Here is an 18556-nt window from a genome sequence, read left to right as displayed (position 1 = left end):
TTCCAGCAGTTCCTACTCCCATGGGAGACCTGTGCTAAAGCTTCATTAGCTTTATGGATGTCCCTGCTACCTGGTAGTTCCACTTCCTTTATCTGGACAGTGCAGTAGCCTACTCCCTGCAATAACTTGTCTTTTTTTTTTTTTTTTTGATGAAATAACTTGTCTTTAAAAAAAAAAAAAAATAGGGCACCCCGGGTGGCTCAGCGGTTTAATGCCGCCTTCAGCCCCAGGCCTGATCCTGGAGACCAGGGATCAAGTCCCATGTCGGGCTCCCGGGATGGAGCCTTCTTCTCTCTCTGCCTGTGTCTCTGCCTCTATCTTTGTGAATAAATAAATAAAATCTTAAAAATAATAATAGCTTTATTGATATATAATTCACATACCATAAAATTCACATTTTTAAAGTGCACAATTCAGTGATTTATAGTATACTTAAGAAATTCTTCAGTCTCACCACTAATTTCAGAATATTTCATTGCCCCAAAAAGAAGCCCCATTTGCAAAGAAATTCCCATTAGCAGTCCCTCTCCATTCCCCCCTCCACCCTTGCCCCTGACAACCACTTAATCTTTCTACTTGCATCTTTTGGACATCCCATGTAAATGGAATTATACAATAAGTGGCCTTTTGTACTGCTTGCATTTCATTATTAAGCATGTTTTCAAGGTTTATCTACGTTGTAGCATATATCAGTACTTCATTCCTTCCTATTGTTAGATAGCATTCCATTGTATAGATACTGCACATTTTCCTTATCCATTTATCAGTTGGACATTTTGATTGTTTCTACCCTTTGGCTATTATAAATAGTGCTTGTAGTAACTGTTAAACTTCTTCAGACTTCTCTAATTCCGACTCCCCCACCATCTTTATCAACTGAAGATCTTTTTTACAGCATCACCGGGATGCCAGTGGTCACATGTAAACTCCTTCAACCTGTAGCCATCAAATATGCAAACCTACAAATTATCTTCACTTCTCCTACTCTCCCTTCTTCCTATGGCAAATAGAAAACATCGCTTTCTTCCTACAAGAGGCCAATCCCTCAATTTATGCTTTGGATTTCATCCCAGTACACCTTCTCAAGAACCTCACCCTACAAATGATCTCTTCTTTTTTTTCTTTTCTTTTTTTTTTTTTAATGATCTCTTCTTTATCTAAATACTCTCCATGTAGTCCTTTCCATTGCTCTTTGTGGATGTATGCATTCCCATAAAACTTTATTTACAAAAGCAAATGGTGAGCCAGATTTGGCAAAAGGGCCATAGTTTACCAAATTTTGCTTTATGCCATCATGATCTGTTTGGGTGCACATTAAAACACACACACACACACACACTACACTTTAAAATGGAAGTGAACCATTAGTATACTATAATACCTTTTAATAGCTATTGTGAGGGGAATCTTATATGAAATTGCTGATAACATGCAATTGCAGATTATTTAATTCTTCCCTAATGTTAGCGCTATTCCTTTGAGTAAACTACCATATAATTAAAATGAAAATTGGCTGCATTGTAATTGACAAAAGGATTAAGGCAAGAGATTATAGTTCTCTTCAGTTTTAATTGAAAACCAAGTTAAATTATCCATCATGGTTTTTTTTTTTTTTTTAAAGATTGTATTGATTTATTTGAGAGAGAGCGTGAGAACACAAGTGAGCAGGGGCAGAGGGAGAGGGAAGTAGACTCTGCTGATCAGGGAGCCGGGCATGGGTTTCAACATGGGGCTGGATCTGGGGCTTGATCCTAGGACTCCAGGAGCATGAGCTGAGCCGAAAGCAGATGCTTAACTGACTGAGCTACCCGGGCACCCCTATCCATCGTGTCTTAAACATTCATCTTTTCTGTTAAAATGGTGTGAAAAACCCTGCACTTTTCATATTTCTTTTCAGGTACCAGCTCTTCTCTCTTCTCTCACAGCCAGATCACTCTTGAGTGCTGCTATATTTTCTGTCTCTAGTTCATCCTCCATCATTCTTCAACCTGCCTTCATTCTAGCGACCATCTCACTTTCTCTCTTGTACTTGCCAAGGTCACCAGTCACCCCCACATCACTAAATCAGACCAGAATTTTTAGTCTTCATATTTCTTGATCTCTCCTTCCTAAAACTCAGTACCCTGTTCTCTGAGACACTGCAGCATTGGACCTCCCTGTCTCCTTGCTCCTTCTTGGATCTCTTTACAGGCTCTTCTTCTGCTAGCCCTTGGCGTTCTAAAGTCCAGCCCCCTCTCTTTGCATTCTGTGCTTTCTCCTGTGTGGCGGTCTCTGTGCTTTATCTGCACACATAAACACTTCACACATTTCCGTTCCAGCTTAGTTCTCTCTTCTGATAGACCCTCCTTTAAATCTAGCTGCCTTCTTTATATGCTGCTTGGCTCAATTACATCAACAAAATCAAAATCCTGGTCTCCAGATTGCACCAAATCTAGTCCTCTTCTGCTTCCTTTCTTTTCTCTTGGAGTCATTCTTTATGTCTTCTCTCATCTTCCATCACCAGCCCCTACCAAACAGAGATGCGCTGGCCTATGGAATCATTTCCCCACTCATCCACTTCTGGACTGCCACTCTTTTTGATGTTATTTCATCTCTCACTTGGATTTTTGGTTATATTCTTAAAGCATACACCTTCTATTTCCCCTGATAAGTAGATTCTCCACTTTTCAGCCAGAGTAATCTTCATAAAACACAAATATGATCAGTTCAGTAGCTGCCCGTTGATCACAGGATAAAGGCGTAAATCCTTAGTGTCGTGGGTCTACAGATGCACATGGCCTCAGCCTGTACCATCTCTACCTCCTTCTGTGCTAAACTCCCCACCTCGCCCCCCTCCCACCAACTCGTACTTCCCGCCTCCTACTACAAGGCCTACATTCTTGCTGTTCCCGTGCTGGGCATGCTGCCCCCACCCCCCCCCCACCCCCGCCCCGGGACTTTCATTTCGTTTTTCCATCCTCTCCCACCCTTCAGATCTCAGGCCACCCATTTCTCCCACAGGAAAACTTTTCCTCCTACCTTGGTAGAATTATACTCCCTTTTCTACCCTCTTACCATGCTGTTTATTGTTCTCTCCTTCAGAATAAGTGTCACAGTTGTCATTTTACATCTGTGTCTGAGGTTATTTTATTGATATTTACTTCTCTTTACTAGGTAATGGACTCTAAGGATGATAAGGACCGTGTCTAGTTTGTTTATTCAGTTTATTTACACACCTAACTGGACACCTGGCACATAATAGGTACTGAACTCATACTTATTGAGTGAGCTAATGAATGAAGGAAGCTTTGATTAGGAGGCTGAGTGAGCCAGGGTTTTCTTACTACTGACGTGGTGACGAGATGGTGCTGGCATCAAGGTGCAGTGCTGTGGTCTGAGCGTTTATGTGCTCTCAAAATTCATATATCAAAATCCTAGCACCCGAGGTGATGGTATTAGGAGGTGGGGCTTTGGGGAGGTGATTAGGTCATAAGAGCAGAGCCCTCGGATCCCTGGGTGGCGCAGCGGTTTGGCGCCTGCCTTTGGCCCAGGGCGCGATCCTGGAGACCCAGGATCGAGTCCCACGTCGGGCTCCCGGTGCATGGAGCCTGCTTCTCCCTCTGCCTATGTCTCTGCCTCTCTCTCTCTCTCTCTCTCTCTCCCTGTGTGACTATCATAAATTAAAAAAAAAAAAAAAAGAACAGAGCCCTCATAATGGAATTAATAATTTTATTAAAAAGCCAGAAAAATCTCCCTTACCCCTTTCCACCATGTGAGGACACAGCAAGAAGGCACCATCTATGAACCAGAAATAGGGTTCTTTCTAGACACTGAATCTGCTGATGCTTAGATATTGGACTCCCCAGCCTCCAGGAGGACTATGAGAAATAAATTTCTGTTATTTATAAGCCACGCAGTTGTTTTTTGTTGTTGTTGTTGTTGTTGTTTGTTGTTGTTATAGCAGTCCAAAAGAACTACAACAGGTGGAAATTGTCTCCTGAGTAAACAGACTCCAAAAAGTGACAAACCATACTATGGATCATTACCTAAAGGTGGGATTTTTTTCTCTTTTAAGGTTTTCCCACTTATGTATATATGATCTTTTCTCTATAACAAAAATGCGTCACTTTCATAATAGGAAAAAGAAGGCATGTAATATTTTTTAGTTAACAAAAACTTAAACCTAAACTTCAAAAATTGAGATTTTCATACATCTATGCATTTCTAAGGAGGTTGTGTTTAAATAATCCTGGAATGAAAATATCCTTGGAATAAGATTTACACAGTTATAATTAGAAAATGTTTTTTTGACAAAGGAATAAAATATCGTTTTTAGAGTATTTCAATTTTAATTATTAGGGGCCATGAAAAATTTAAACAGTTTATGATAACACTGCCTGCATTGCATAATTTTATTTCTAACCTAATACTTCAAAATGAAGGTTATTAACTAGGCTAAAAGAAAGTAGTCATTTTGTAGAATGTAAACCAAAATGCCTTTGAGATTGTAACATAAAAAACATTTATATAATGGTATTAGAGTAATTTAATATAATAATTACCTTTTCACTCTTCTTGAGTTCAAATTGTATTTTGAATGAGCAACAATATTCTACAAAGTCAAAGTTATATATACTTAATAAAACTGTTTTATTTCTTCTTCTTTTTTTTTACTTTAAGTAGACTCCATCCCCAGTGTTGGAGCTCAAACTCACAACCCTGAGATCAAGAGTCACATGCTCTACCAACTGAGCCAGCCAGGTGCCCCAACTCAGTTTTATTTTAAACTGAAAATTATGAAATGACTGCTTCAGACCTGTGCCATTTATTAGACTGAGATAAAAACTGTAGGTACAGAGAACCAAGAAACAGTCCAATACATATTTAATCATTAAATTGAGGACAAAGTTGACAGTACAGTACAGTGGGGAAATGATAGACTTTTCAGTAAGTTGTCCTGGGTCAGTTGGACATTCCTATGGAAAAAAAAGAAATCTTGTCTCCTATCTTACAACATACACAAAAATCCATGCCAGACGATTTGTAGATTTAAAAAAGTGGAAAGGGGCACCTAGGTCTCTCAGTCGGCTAAGGGTTAAGCGTCTGACTTGGTTTCAGCTGAGGTCATGATCTCAGAGTCCTGGGGGTTGAGCCTCCTGTTGGGCTCCAGGTTCAGGGTGGAGCCTGATTGAGATTCTCTTTCTCTCTGCCCCTCCCACTCATGCTCATGTGCTTGCTCGCTCTCTCTCTGAAATAAATAAATCTTTAAAAAATTTTTAGTGAAGAAACTAGAATGTCTCTAAATGAAAACATTCAAAACTATCTCTTTGATTTTGGAAAAGGTCAATAGAAACAGAAAGTACCAGTCCTAAAATTAAAAAAGTAATATATTGGACAACATTAAAATTGAGAATATCTCTTCATCAAAATCATGTTTAAGGGAATACAAAAACAAGCCACAGAAGAGAAGAAGATATTTGATTACTTTTATTTGCCATGGGGCTTGTAATCAGGATACATGAAATACCAGAATCAGTAAGAAGATGATAGACAATTCAAAATTCAGCTTCCAACCAAGATTGAGTAAAGGAGACTAGATTTACCTACCCTACTGAAACAGCCTCTTAACAAAAGAAAAAAATATATGATACAACAATTTTCAAGACATTAAGCCTCAGCATTGAAGGAGAGTAATACCTGGAGGCAGGAAGCCAACAAGATGGACATCACAATTGCCCTGACTTACTGCCCACAAGAGACTTTCTAGGTCACAGCACAGGGCGCTTGCACTCTCTCTGAGTTGAGAAGAGGGATCTGGGAATTTGGGAAGGCTAACACAGTCGGAACTTGCAGAATGGAGTACTAGATGGGAGAGAGCTATAGAGAGAGACCGTCCTGGAGATTCCCCACCCAGTGGTCCCCTGAGGTCTTCGGCTGAACACTCATCAGCAGGTACAGGTGAAGAAACTACTCGACACTAGAGAAAGAACCACTGAAAAAAGATTACAGGGAAAAATCACCAGGGAATTGCACAGGGTAGAAATAGTTCCTATTCTCCCAGCCAGAGTGAAAGCCTCCATAACTCACAGGGCCCTGTAGACTACTTTGGAGGAGTTTTGTCTCAATAGTGGGGCAAAGGGGCCTCTGGGTGGCTCAGTCAGTTAAGCCTCCAGCTCTTGATTTTGGCTCAGGTTATGATCTCAGGGTCATGAGATCAAACCCCACATCGGGCTCCGTGCTTAGCTTGGAGTCTGCTTGAGATTCTCTCTCCTACTCCCTCTGCCCCTCCCTCTACTTGCATTCTCTCTCTAAATAAATAAATAAAATCTTTAAAAAGACATTATGGGGCAAAACTAGCCCTAGATTAAATGCTGCTGTGATCTTGCCTAATAAAACTTAATAGCAAGACTGTAGGATCAAACTGTTTACAAGTACCTTAACTATGTCCCAAATAAAAGCTCAATATATTTATAGGTAAACAAAAATATCCAACACCCAACAAGATATAATTTGCAGTATTTGACATCCGATCAGAAATTATAAATAAGCAGGTAAGTATGACCCAAAACAAGGAGAAAAATCAACTGAAGCCAACCCAGAAATGACACAGATGATAAAATAATTAACAAAATTAGAAGCTATTACAACTATTATAACTATATCCTATAAGTTCAAGAAGCTAGAGAGATGACATCGTAAGTAGAGACATGGAAGGTATCACAAAGATGTAAATAAATCTTCTGGAGATGAAAAATACAATGCCATGAAAAATTAACAGTAGATTAGACATTACAGAAGATTAGTGAATTAAACACATAGCAGGATGAAACACAGAAAGAAAAAAATTGAAAATAAACAGCATCAATAAAAATGTGATCCTTTGTACTAGTCAATGAATATGTATTTGGAGTCTCCAAAAGAAAGGGGAGGCATAGAAAAATATCTGAACAGATAATGGCCAAAAATTACCCAAATTTGTTGCAACTGCAAACCCATAAAGACTCAATATTGGTGCGAGAAATTAAAGACCTAAGTTAAATATACCGAGTTTATGAATCACAAGATGATATTATTAAGTTGTCCGGTTTTATCCAGCTTATTTTATAAATTCAACACAATCAATATTTCGGCAAGGTTTTTGTTTGTTCGTTTGTTTACAAAATTGATAAGCTAATTCTAAAATTCATTTGGAAATGCAAAGGACCTAGAATAGCTAAAACAACTTTGAGAAAGGAGGAAGTTAGAGAATTTATACTACCTGATTTCTGGACTTGTACAAGGCCTCAATAATAAAGTCAGTGTGTATTTGCATCAGCATAGACAGATAGATTCATGGAACAGAATATAGTCCAGAAATAGACGTACATATATAGTCCATTGATTTTTGACAAAGGTGCACAGGCAACTCAAAGAAGAAAGGATTTTCTTGTTAATAATCGATGCTGAAGCAATTGGATATCAAAATGCAAAAAAACACCCAATAAAAACAAAAAACACAACCAACTTTGATATAAAAGCTTCAGCACATGCACAAATGTACTCATGATAGATTATGGACTTAAATGTAAAGCCTAATAACAATAAAATCTCTGAAAGAAAATATAGGGGAAAATCTGTGTGATGCTGAGTTAGGGAAAGATCTCTGAGATATGATGCCCAAAGTATGACCCACAAAAGAGAAAAATGATAAATTGGACTTTACAAAATTTTAAATTTCAGCTTTTTGAAAGATACTGCTGAGAAAATGAAAAGAAAAGCCACAAGCTGAGAGAAGTTATTTGCAAACCACATATTTGATAAAGAAATTGTATCCAGATACTATAAATAACTGTTAGAACTCAATAATAATAAAACAAACAACCTAATAAAAAACACGAGCAGAAGAGGAGTGCCTGGGTGGCACAGCTGGCTAAGCGTCCAACTTGTGGTTTTGGCTCAGGTCATGATCTCAGGGTCCTGGGTTGGAGCCCCACGTGGGGCTCTGCGCTCAGAAGAATCTACTTCTGATTCTCTCTTTCCCTCTGCCCCTCCCTCTGCTCGCTCACATTCTCTCTCTCTTTGTAAAAGAAATATATTTTTTTTAAAAAAAATGAGACTTGTACAACACTTAACCAAAACAGGCACATAGATAACAAGCACATCAAAAGATGATCTTTAGGGAAATGCAAATTCCTATATCAATTGGGATATCATTATACACCTATTAGAATGTCTAAAATTAAAAAGATTGATCACATCAAATGTTAGTGAGAGACCGAGCAACTGAAACTCTCATACTGCTTGTGAGAGTGTAAAATGGAAGAAATTCTGGTGGTTTATGTTAAATATGCATGTACCATAGGATCCAGATATATCTATCCAAGATAAATGAAAACATATGTTAATTCAAGGTCTTGTGCAAAAATGTTCTTACTAGCTTTATTTTAAATAGCCCCAAACTGGAAACAACTCAAATGCCAATTAAGAGGTTTTATCAACCAAGTGTGGTATATCCATATGATGGGATACTACTCAGAAATAAAACGGAATGAACTAGGAATGATCCATGTAATGATAGGATAAATCTTAAAATAATTATTCTGCGTGAAAGAACCTCGGTAGAAATAAAAACACCCTGCATGATTCAATTTATAGAAATTCTAGAGAATGCAAATGGATCGATAATGACAGAAAGTGAATCCACGGTTAGTTGAGATTGGGAGGGATGGATGTGTTCACTAGCTTGATTGTGGTGTACAAATGTATCAAATTGTGCATTTTAAATACATGCGCTTTACTGCATATCAATTATACCTCCGTAAAGCTGCTTAAAAAAACAAAACAACAACAACAACAACAAGGTAGGCAACTCAGTAAGAACAAAGGGCCAAACACTTAGACGTGGGCAAAGCTAACCTATGGAAGTCAGGAGGATGGTTACCTTTGCTAAGCACTGGGAGGGGAGAAATTTCTTCGGGCAGCGTGGTAGTGTTGATTTCGTGATCAGGTGGTTGGTTACAGGAGTGTTTCCTTTCAGGAATTCATCAAGCTGAATGTAATTGGTGTTCAGTATTTACACTATACTTTAATTTTAAAAAAAGCTTACTTATTATAAAAAACAACTATATATGTATCTGTGATCATGGTGTGAATTTTTTTTTAGATTTTTAATTTATTTATTCATGAGAGACACAGAGAGAGAGAGAGAGGCAGAGACACAGGCAGAGGGAGAAGCAGGCTCCATACAGGGAGCCCGACGCGGGACTTGATCCCGGGACCCCGGGGTCACGCCCAGGGCCGAAGACAGACACCCAACCGCTGAGCACTCGGGTGCCCCCATGGCGTGGAAATCTGCGATAGGCTGAAGGTCTATTTCAGGGTAAAGGCTCTGTCCCTCTTATTCTGGGAGATGAACTCCTCTTACTGTGCTTTCCCGGTGGTAAAAAATTTCCTCAGAAGTTTCTCAGAAAGCTGCTTATTATTTTTACAAGTGAGGGATGTGCCTATTTTAGCTTCAAAGAAATCAGCAACCTCTTCCAGACAGGAAATTGCCGGGGAAATGAAATTAGATTGTTGAGAATGCTAATGCCGTTGATTCCAGAGGGGTGGTGCCTTGGCACGCCAGCCGGTTTGCCTCTTCAGCTCATGTGCTTCTCTGGGACCCACCAGGGTGGCTTCCTGGGTCATGGTTCCACTCTCTAATGCTGTTGCCTTTGATGACAGCCGAGGGGACCCTTTGACATATGGGGAAACAACCGATAAGCTGTGCCAAGCCAATCAGATTCACTCTTGAAGGCTTTGGATTTGAGACGGAGACTCTAATTAGTTAGAGGTGGGCCCTGGAGCTGGGAGGTCCTGCAGCTCTCTGGTAAGGAAGGCTATGTCCTCTGGGGAAAGAGAGGGAAGAACTCCAGAAGAACCAGAAAAAGGCAAAGAGACAATCCGGGTTGCAGCCTCTCAAGGGGCCACCCTGGAGTTCTTGCCCTTGGGATCCATGAGAGTCTATGAGCAAAAGTAAAACTTCCCTTTTTGTTGGATATAACCTGGGTGGTTTCTCTTCCTCATAACCAAATGCTTTGTGTCTGAGAAGTTTGGCAAGTAATGAATTTAAGTAAGTAAAAATCTGGGTTATGGTGAAAGAAGAGAAGAGTCCTATCATGTAGAAACTTAAGATTTGAAAGTAAACTTTCAATTTTCCAGGCCAAACTTCTCTCTCATTTCAAGAATTCTTTCTGTGAGAGTTGCTTTGTCTTTGATGACCACTCCAGGTCTTTTCTCCCTCCTCACCTCCTCCTTTTCCTTCAACACATGTCTACTGACTGTCCACGATTAGCTGGGCACTTTCCTGGGTACTTAGGATTGAACAAATCAAAAAAATATATTTTTTTAAATTTTTATTTATTTATGATAGTCACACACAGAGAGAGAGAGAGAGAGGCAGAGACACAGGCAGAGGGAGAAGCAGGCTCCATGCACCGGGAGCTCGACGTGGGATTCGATCCCGGGTCTTCAGGATCGCGCCCTGGGCCAAAGGCAGGCGCCAAACCGTTGCACCACCCAGGGATCCCCCAAAAATATTTTTTAAATAAAAAAAAAATCTGGGGCACGCCGCCCTGGGCCATTCCTTGAAAAAAAAATCTGCCTTCTTGGAGCTTACACTCATATGAGGAGAATTAGATGATAAGCAAGAACATATAGGAACAGACACAGCACGTTAGAAGGTGATAAGCTATATGAGAAAAAGGAAGTGAGTACGAGAACGGGGGTGGAAAGTAAGAGTAATGAGAGGGTGGAGGGAATGCAGTTTAAAGCAGGGTGCGCCTTACTGAGAGCAGGCCATTTGCAGAGACTTAAGGAGGCGATGACATCTAAGGAGCAAAAGAACCAGAATAAGCTGGAGGGACAGTTGCAGGAGATGAGGATGAGGTGGGAGACAGAAGAGGGGCCGGGTCATATGGAACCTTGTAGGCAAATGCAGGAACTGTGGCTCTTGCTCTGAGTGAGCCCAAGATCCATCGTGGGGTTCTGAGCAGAGAGACATCCTCTGATTTGTTTTAACACAACTGGCTTCTGTTTTGAAAATAGGTTATAGGAAGGCAAGGATAGATTTAGGGACATGGTAATTATTCCTAAGACAATCAGTACCGCCGAGTAAAAATCTGTATTCTTGCCAATTCCATCCATTATTCTAAACCATGTCTGAAGCATTTGAAATCAATTATTTTTCTTTTTTAAAAAATGCTTTATCTGATTATAAAACTAAACATATGTATTCTTGGTAGAATAGTTGGGAAACACACAAAAAAGTAAAACTGCACATTATACTCTCCCCAAAGAGAACCACATCTTCATTTTTATACCATTTTAATCTTTTTGTATATTTCTTATTGGATTTCGATTTGCCAACATATAGTATGACACCCAGTGCTCATCCCGCCAAGTGCCCCCCTCAGTGCCCGTCACCCAGTCACCCCCACCCCCACCCACCTTCCTTTCCACCACCCCTTGTTCATTTCTGAGAGTTAGGAGTCTCTCACATTCTGTGATATTTCCCACTCATTTTCTCTCCTTTCCCCTTTATTCCCTTTCACTATTTTTTATATTCACTCTTTTATATTCCCCAAATGAATGAGACCATATAATGTGTGTCCTTCTCTGATTGACTGATTTCACTCAGCATAATCCCCTCCAGGTCCATCCAGTCAAAGCAAATGGTGGGTATTTGTAGTTTCTAACGGCTGAGGAATATTCCATTGTATTCATAGACCACAGCTTCTCTATCCATCATCTGTCAATGGACACCGAGGCCCCTTCCACAGTATGGCTATTGTGGACATTGCTGCTAGAAACATCGGGGTGCAGGTGTCCAGGCGTTTCCCTGCATCTGAATCTTTGGGGTAAATCCCCAGCAGTGCAATTGCTGGGTTGTAGGGCAGGTCTATTTTCAATTTTTTGAGGAACCTCCACACAGTTTTCCAGAGTGGCTGCACCGGTTCACATTCCCACCAACAGTGCAGGAGGGTTCCCCTTTCTCCGCATCCTCTCCAACATTTGTGGTTTCCTGCCTTGTTAATTTTCCCCATTCTCACTGGGGTGAGGTGGGATCTCATTGTGGTTCTGATTTCTATTTCCCTGATGGCAAGTGATGCAGAGCATTTTCTCATGTGCGTGTTGGCCATGTCTGTGTCTTCCTCTGTGAGATTTCTCTTCATGTTTTTTGCCCATTTCAGGATTGGATTGTCTGTTTCTTTGCTGTTGAGTTTCATAAGTTCTTTATAGATCTTGGAAACTAGCCCTTTATCTGATGTGTCATTTGCAAATATCTTCCCCCATTCTGTAGGGTGTCTTGTAGTTTTGTTGACTGTTTCTTTGACTGTGCAGAAGCTTCTTATCTTGATGAAGTCCCAATAGTTCATTTTTGCTTTTGTTTCTCTTGCCTTCATGGATGGATCTTGCAAGAAGTTGCTGTGGCCAAGGTCAAAAAGGGTATTGCCTGTGTTCTCCTCTAGGACTTTGATGGGTTCCTGTCTCACATTTAGATCTTTCATCTTTCATTTTGAGTGTATCTTTGTGTCTGGTGTAAGAGAATGGTCCAGTTTCATTCTTCTGCACGTGGCTGTCTAACTTTCCCAGCACCTCTTATTGAAGAGACTGTCCCTTTTCCACTGGGTAGTCTTAGCATTTTAATCTTCTTACTCACATACATTTACATATTTTACTCTTCTCCTCCAACAGTTCTTCAGCTGTTTGAAGGCAGATATTCATACTTTTTCCCCTCAGTATTTCACTGTCTGGGCCAGGGGTTCTTATTTGGGGATTCACAGATTCATTCCAAGGTTCTAGGAACTTCCTGCAAACATAAATGAAATTGCGGGTATTTTTATGTAGAGGAAAGTAAACGTTTCTTCAACTTTTCAAAGGGGCATGTGACACCAAAGAAAGTTAAAAAACTGATACAAATATTTTGGGTACTTGCCTCCTACAGATTGATTCATTAATCATCCCCGTCTCAATTCACGAGAGTGAGTTTCTAGCAGCATGTTTGTCCAATGGACGCGATCCACTTGGCCACATTGACGGCTAGGGGTAAGTACTTGACCCATGCTACACCAAACAGAATCCCTTCTATTGGGAACTTGGGGCTGGGATGATGAGAAAGCCAGTTTGGGGCAAGTAGACTAGGAATTGGAGAAGCTGTCCCACACAGACAAAGACTAACGGAGCAACGGGGAGGAGCAGAGAGCCAGTGCTGCCAGCCTTCCCGGTGACGTTCCATTTCCTGGCTCCAGCCCTTCCCAAAGCTCAGCCACGTTCCTACCTTGGATCCTATGAGGCGCTCCTGTTTCTAGGGGCGATATTCAAAATATTTAAAGCTGGTTCTCTGTGGGCACCAATGAATCAGAGCAGATGCTACCAAGAAACGACTGGCTCTGCCAGCCCCTGCGTCTCACCGGATGGCGGCCCTGTCATCCCGAGGATTCGTGACCCCGTCTTTGCCTAAACCAGCTATGTTTTTTTGCTGAATTAAAAGAGTTTGAACTGATGTAGAGCCACTGCTCTGGCTGAGGTCGCCCAGTGATTCCCTACGCAGCGGAGAGCACATGCCTCTCTGTCCGTCTGCTTCCCCCGAGTTGTCTGGCTGCCAATGACCCTCTTGGAGAGCGGAGGTCATGGCTGAGTAGTCAGCTGTTGCTCGACTAGTTGGAGGTGAGACTACTGAGGTCATCGCCTTGCGTGATTTGGACACAGTCCTATTAGTGCCGCCTACAGGAGGATTAGCTTTCCGAGTGGCTAAGTCACATCGCACTGACCTTATGATCAACAAAAGCACCTCAGTCTCTTCACGTAAAGTAGCCAAGCCATCTTTCCATCATCTGCATTTACGAGATGGTATTTGGAGCCCAAACTCAAGGCTATTAAATCTCATTCTGTTGCTTTTGAGCTAGCCTTCAGATCTCTCAAGAGCTTTTAAACATCTTCATCATATTAGCCATCTCTTCTAGTTTTGTGCCTTCACAGATATGAAAACTTTGCTCCATGCACCCCAGCATGATTAGTCTCACCCAGTCTGGGAGCATACTCAGCCAGCAACTGGGGTGTTGAGGGGGCATCAGATGTTGCCCAATACCCAGAAGGCTGGACTGTGGTCAGATGGCTGAGCTGGCGACAGGTATGCTTGTGGGAGGCATTGAGCCGTGTTCTAGGAGGTGTCAGAAATCTGCAGCCAGGGCCAAAGCTGAATTGCAAACCAAACGGAATGACCACTGTGGAGAACTGCAGATATAATTCCGGTGACCCAGGAGGGAAGGACGAGGAACCCAGTTGTACTGCTTGAGGCCTCAGCCCAGAACTGCTCTTGCACATGTGAATGAGTGATCTTTGCTGACTCCTTGGCTTCACTGACCTGGTCACCGGGAGCAGCCTCTCCCTCATCCCAGCCTCCCTCTAAGTTGTTTGATTAAAAGCACAGATCAGGAAAGCATGGAAGGCAAAGCCGCTAAGGACCTGGATACTGCTAGATCCATAAAACTACAAAAAGCTGAGGTCAGGAAGCATGAGAGAAAGGAGACACTGAATTCCAATAGGAGCAAGAGTCCAGGGTGCAAGTCCAAGTGCCCAAGGGAGACCCTAACAGAGTTTTGCTTCAGCGGGGGGGTTTGTGAGTGCTGGCTCTTCCACCTCGGACCTCCAACATCCTCCTCTCACCCCCAACGCCCCCACCCCCAGTTTAAAAAGTATGCTTTCCTGAATCCAGTGTCCAACTGTTTTCATTATAAAACTTATTTTGTACAACTTATAATGGTTTAGTCACGTTTCACTGTAGATTCTCTTTCCTTTTCTATCTTTTTATGAAATGTTAATTCAACGATTTCCTCACTGATATATTTATCTGGAAATAGTTACATCTTTAAATTCCTGGATAAGCGATTAATGGTTTTCAGATTGTTGGTCACACGACAGAAAGTTGAAACTGGCGATGAGCAAAGAGTAAAACAAAACCATCGTTATTATCTTGTCACAGTTGTGAGCTCTTTGGGGCCAAAAAAAGGAAATTAACATGTTTAAAATGGGTACACTCCTAGTGACTTCCAAAAATGGTGTTGCCTTCTAGTCAAGGTTTTATTATCCTATTATTTCATACCTTAGGATTTTTCATGCAGTTACCACATAACTGTATGCTATTTTTGCAGTGGAGTATTAAACTATTACAACCTGTTCGTACTTTCTCAAGATTTATTTTTAAAATTTTTCCTAAGGTCATTTAAATTTTAAAATTTTTCCTAATAAAAAAAATAAAATAAAATAAAATAAATTTTTTCCTAAGGTCATTTAAACTTAAGCACTAATGCACTAGTGCTTTTCCAACAAAAATCTTTGTTTTCCTCCCCCTTTCTTTTATCTCTGCACTTAGATACCTAAATAAAAATCTTTAGTAGGTTGATGGAAACTCATGCATTACCAACAGGATAGAGAGAGATCACCAGTAAAGGCACTTGGTCCACTTCCTCTGGTGTCTGTGAGAAAAGTAGGAACTCTGAGGCCTACTTGAAATGGCCAGCACTGCCAAATGCTCCGTGGCCTACGGTCCATAATAGGGGCACAATCCTGATACGGTGAGACGCGTGGCCCCCACACATTCACCAGTCTCTGTTCCAGGAGCAGCCGGTGGGTTCTCCGTGCTCACATAGCCTTCTCTCTTCACCGTGCGATGAGATCGTCTTTTTCCTGGGTTCCCACGTTCATTGTGTAGTTGCCTAGACTTCAGGGCATTACTGAGTTGGCTTAGTAATATATTTCTCTTGGAGACTCTAATTAGAGAACTGGAATTTCCTTCCAGGGAACACGGTTTATTCAGTTATTCATTGGCCTTTCTGGTAAAAGATGCCACTATGTGAGGAGATGCCAAAAGGAAATTTCACGAAATCTTAGCCATCAAGAAGCTGACAGTTCAGTAGGGTTAATTTCCAGGTTGCCTAAATTCTAGAGGGTGTAAATAGTGCCAGGATGTTGGGAAATGATCTGTTTGTCCTTGAATCATTTGTCCATGAGAGATCCACTGTTCTAGTTGTTTCTGCATGCAGATTGCCACTGAGATATCCTTCCTTCCAAAAGAGTCTGCGTGGCATTTTCAGGTCCTAAAAATCTCTCAGATACCCCCGTGTTATGCCCGATGGGCCCAGGAGTTATTCTGCTTCTTTCTTGGCCAACTGAGGTGAGATGTTTGTGTCGCACATGTCCTTATCTGCTCAGATACAACTTAAAGACAGATTTCTGGAGTCTTCTTGTCTCCCTGGAGCTCCGTGCAGTGAGCATCCTGCAGATGCCTGTTACTTCCAGTTCCCACACCTCTCAGAGGACTTGCTTCCTTCCCAGGCTTCTGCCCTGAAGCAGGTGGAGAGACCCTCTGGGATCCACTGGTGTCTCTCGCTTAGCGCCTCTCCATCCTTACTCTTCTCTCCACCTGGTCTGTGGGACCTGGTTTGTTCCTCTCTTCTTCTCTTTGATCTAATTTGTAAAATCATTCTGGAAATTCACTCTTCTGGGTCACAAAACTCAGAGATTTATTTTCTCCTGCTTCCTTTCCTGTGGCCAGACCTCAGGTCTGACTATGTGCTTAAGTGGGTCAGGGAAAGGAAAGAATTGGGAAAATCCAGGGAGAAAATAGTGGTTAATATTTGAAAAACACAAGGGTAAAACACAAAGACCATGAACACTAGATACAAAATTACTAGTCCAGACTTTTAGTGCTGTTAGGAGTGTTAGAGGGAGAAATAGTGCTAGTTAGCTGCAGAGGCAGAGTGGGTCCCCTGGAAGAGGTTGAACCCGAGCGGGCTTTGAGGGGTGATCACATTGGGGCAGCTGGGAGGCCAGAATCTTGCATTCCAGTGGAGAGAACTCTATCCTTAGGGGCCAGACGCCAGAGGGGAAGAGGGAGCATTGATGAGGAAGGTGGGATGATTCCAGACCGCCTTGGATCCCAGGCAAGGAGGTCAGTTTTACCAAATGGAACAGTATTTCCTAAAATGGATTAGGTTAATGAGATGAATAAACAAATAAGTACCTCTATGGTCCAATTCATGAATTCTTACAAATGTTTCTTACGTACCTAGGATATGGAGGCCTTTTTAGTGGGCGTGAGGACTACGCTGTAAGTGGGGATTAGTTCCTATGCTAGTGAGGGAGGTGGATACTGACCGAGGCATTTCCAGGGCTGAACACCACGCTAGGAAAGGTACAGGGTGTGCAGCCAGAAACAGGGCCTGGCCCCCAGTTCGGGGAGTGCCCTGGTTGGGGGAGGGGAATTTTCAGTCGGACTTGATGAACTCCAGTCGGACTTGGAGTTCTCCAGGCGAGGAGGTGGAAGAGTGTGCCCTTGGAAGAAGGGGAACCACACACGCAAAGGCGGGGGTGGGGGGGAGGGCTGCGGGCGGAAGGGTTAGAGTAGCTGAGGAGCTAAAGGATCTCCACGTGACTGGAATGTCACATTGTCCAGGGTTTCAGGCCAGAGAAAAGATTGGATCAGTTTAAGGATTTTAGATCTTGTCTTAGGAGTTTGCATGGTGGATGATTTGTGTGTTTTAGGATCACACTGGCTACAGTGTGGAGGGTGGATTAGAGGGGCAAGGCGGGAAGCAGGTAGATCCCACTAGGTGACTGCTACAGAAAGTCAATAGCGACTTAAGTCAGGGTGGTGGCAAGTGAAGATGTAGGAGGACAAGGAAAATGCCAGGGCGGGAGGCGTGGAGTGGGGGATGGCGTGACTGACCGTGTCTCGTCCGGTGATGGGCTGGGAGGTGGCTGCTCCGAGGACCCTAACCGGCACGCTCAGGGGAGGCCTGGCACGAGCAGGGACGTTGGTGTCCAGGGCCCGGGCAGAGCTTTGAGCCCGGCCTGTGGGCCATGCGTAGTAGTTCCCTAAAGCTGCTATAACTACGTCCACAAACCACATCGCTTAGAACAGCACAAATGTATCGTGTCCCAGTTATGGAGCCCGGAAGTCTAGAATTCAGGTGTCCGCAGGGCTAGTCTACCTCTGAAGACGCTGGAGAAGAATCTCTCCCGGCTTCCGGGAGCTTCAGGCGTCCTGTGTCTTACGGATGGCTCTCCTCTCCTGTGTCTCTTGACTTCGTGGGCCTTTTCTGCAAGTCTATCCCTGTGCCCAAATTCCCCTTTTCAGAAAGACATCAGTCCTATGGGATAAAATCCACCTTTATGACTTCATCTTAACTTGACTACATCTGCAGAAACCCTACATCCAAATAAGGTCACATTCTAAGGTTCTGGAGGGACACATCTTTCTTGGGGGATGCAATTCAACTCATATTCAAGATGAGATCCAGATTATAGAGACAGACATAGGAGCAAAGATAGAGGGAACCAGGAGGTTAAAAGGCCAGGAGTTCTTGGGAAAAATTAGGAGGGCTGGACTCACATAAGCCATGACTCCGGGAGTTCAAGCCAAGTGTTTCTAATTCTCTAAGGGTTAGGGAGGCTTTGCTATGAGATCTGGGCTGCAGACGAACAGGAAGAGGCAAGGACACTGCCTCCCGGAAGGGAACACCCTCTTTGATGGAGCTGTAATGATCCCCACACCGTG

This window comes from Vulpes lagopus, chromosome 6, assembly GCF_018345385.1.
Source record: "Vulpes lagopus strain Blue_001 chromosome 6, ASM1834538v1, whole genome shotgun sequence".
In the NCBI taxonomy this organism is placed as follows: Eukaryota; Metazoa; Chordata; class Mammalia; order Carnivora; family Canidae; genus Vulpes; species Vulpes lagopus.
Note: the sequence above shows the minus strand (reverse complement) of the source record.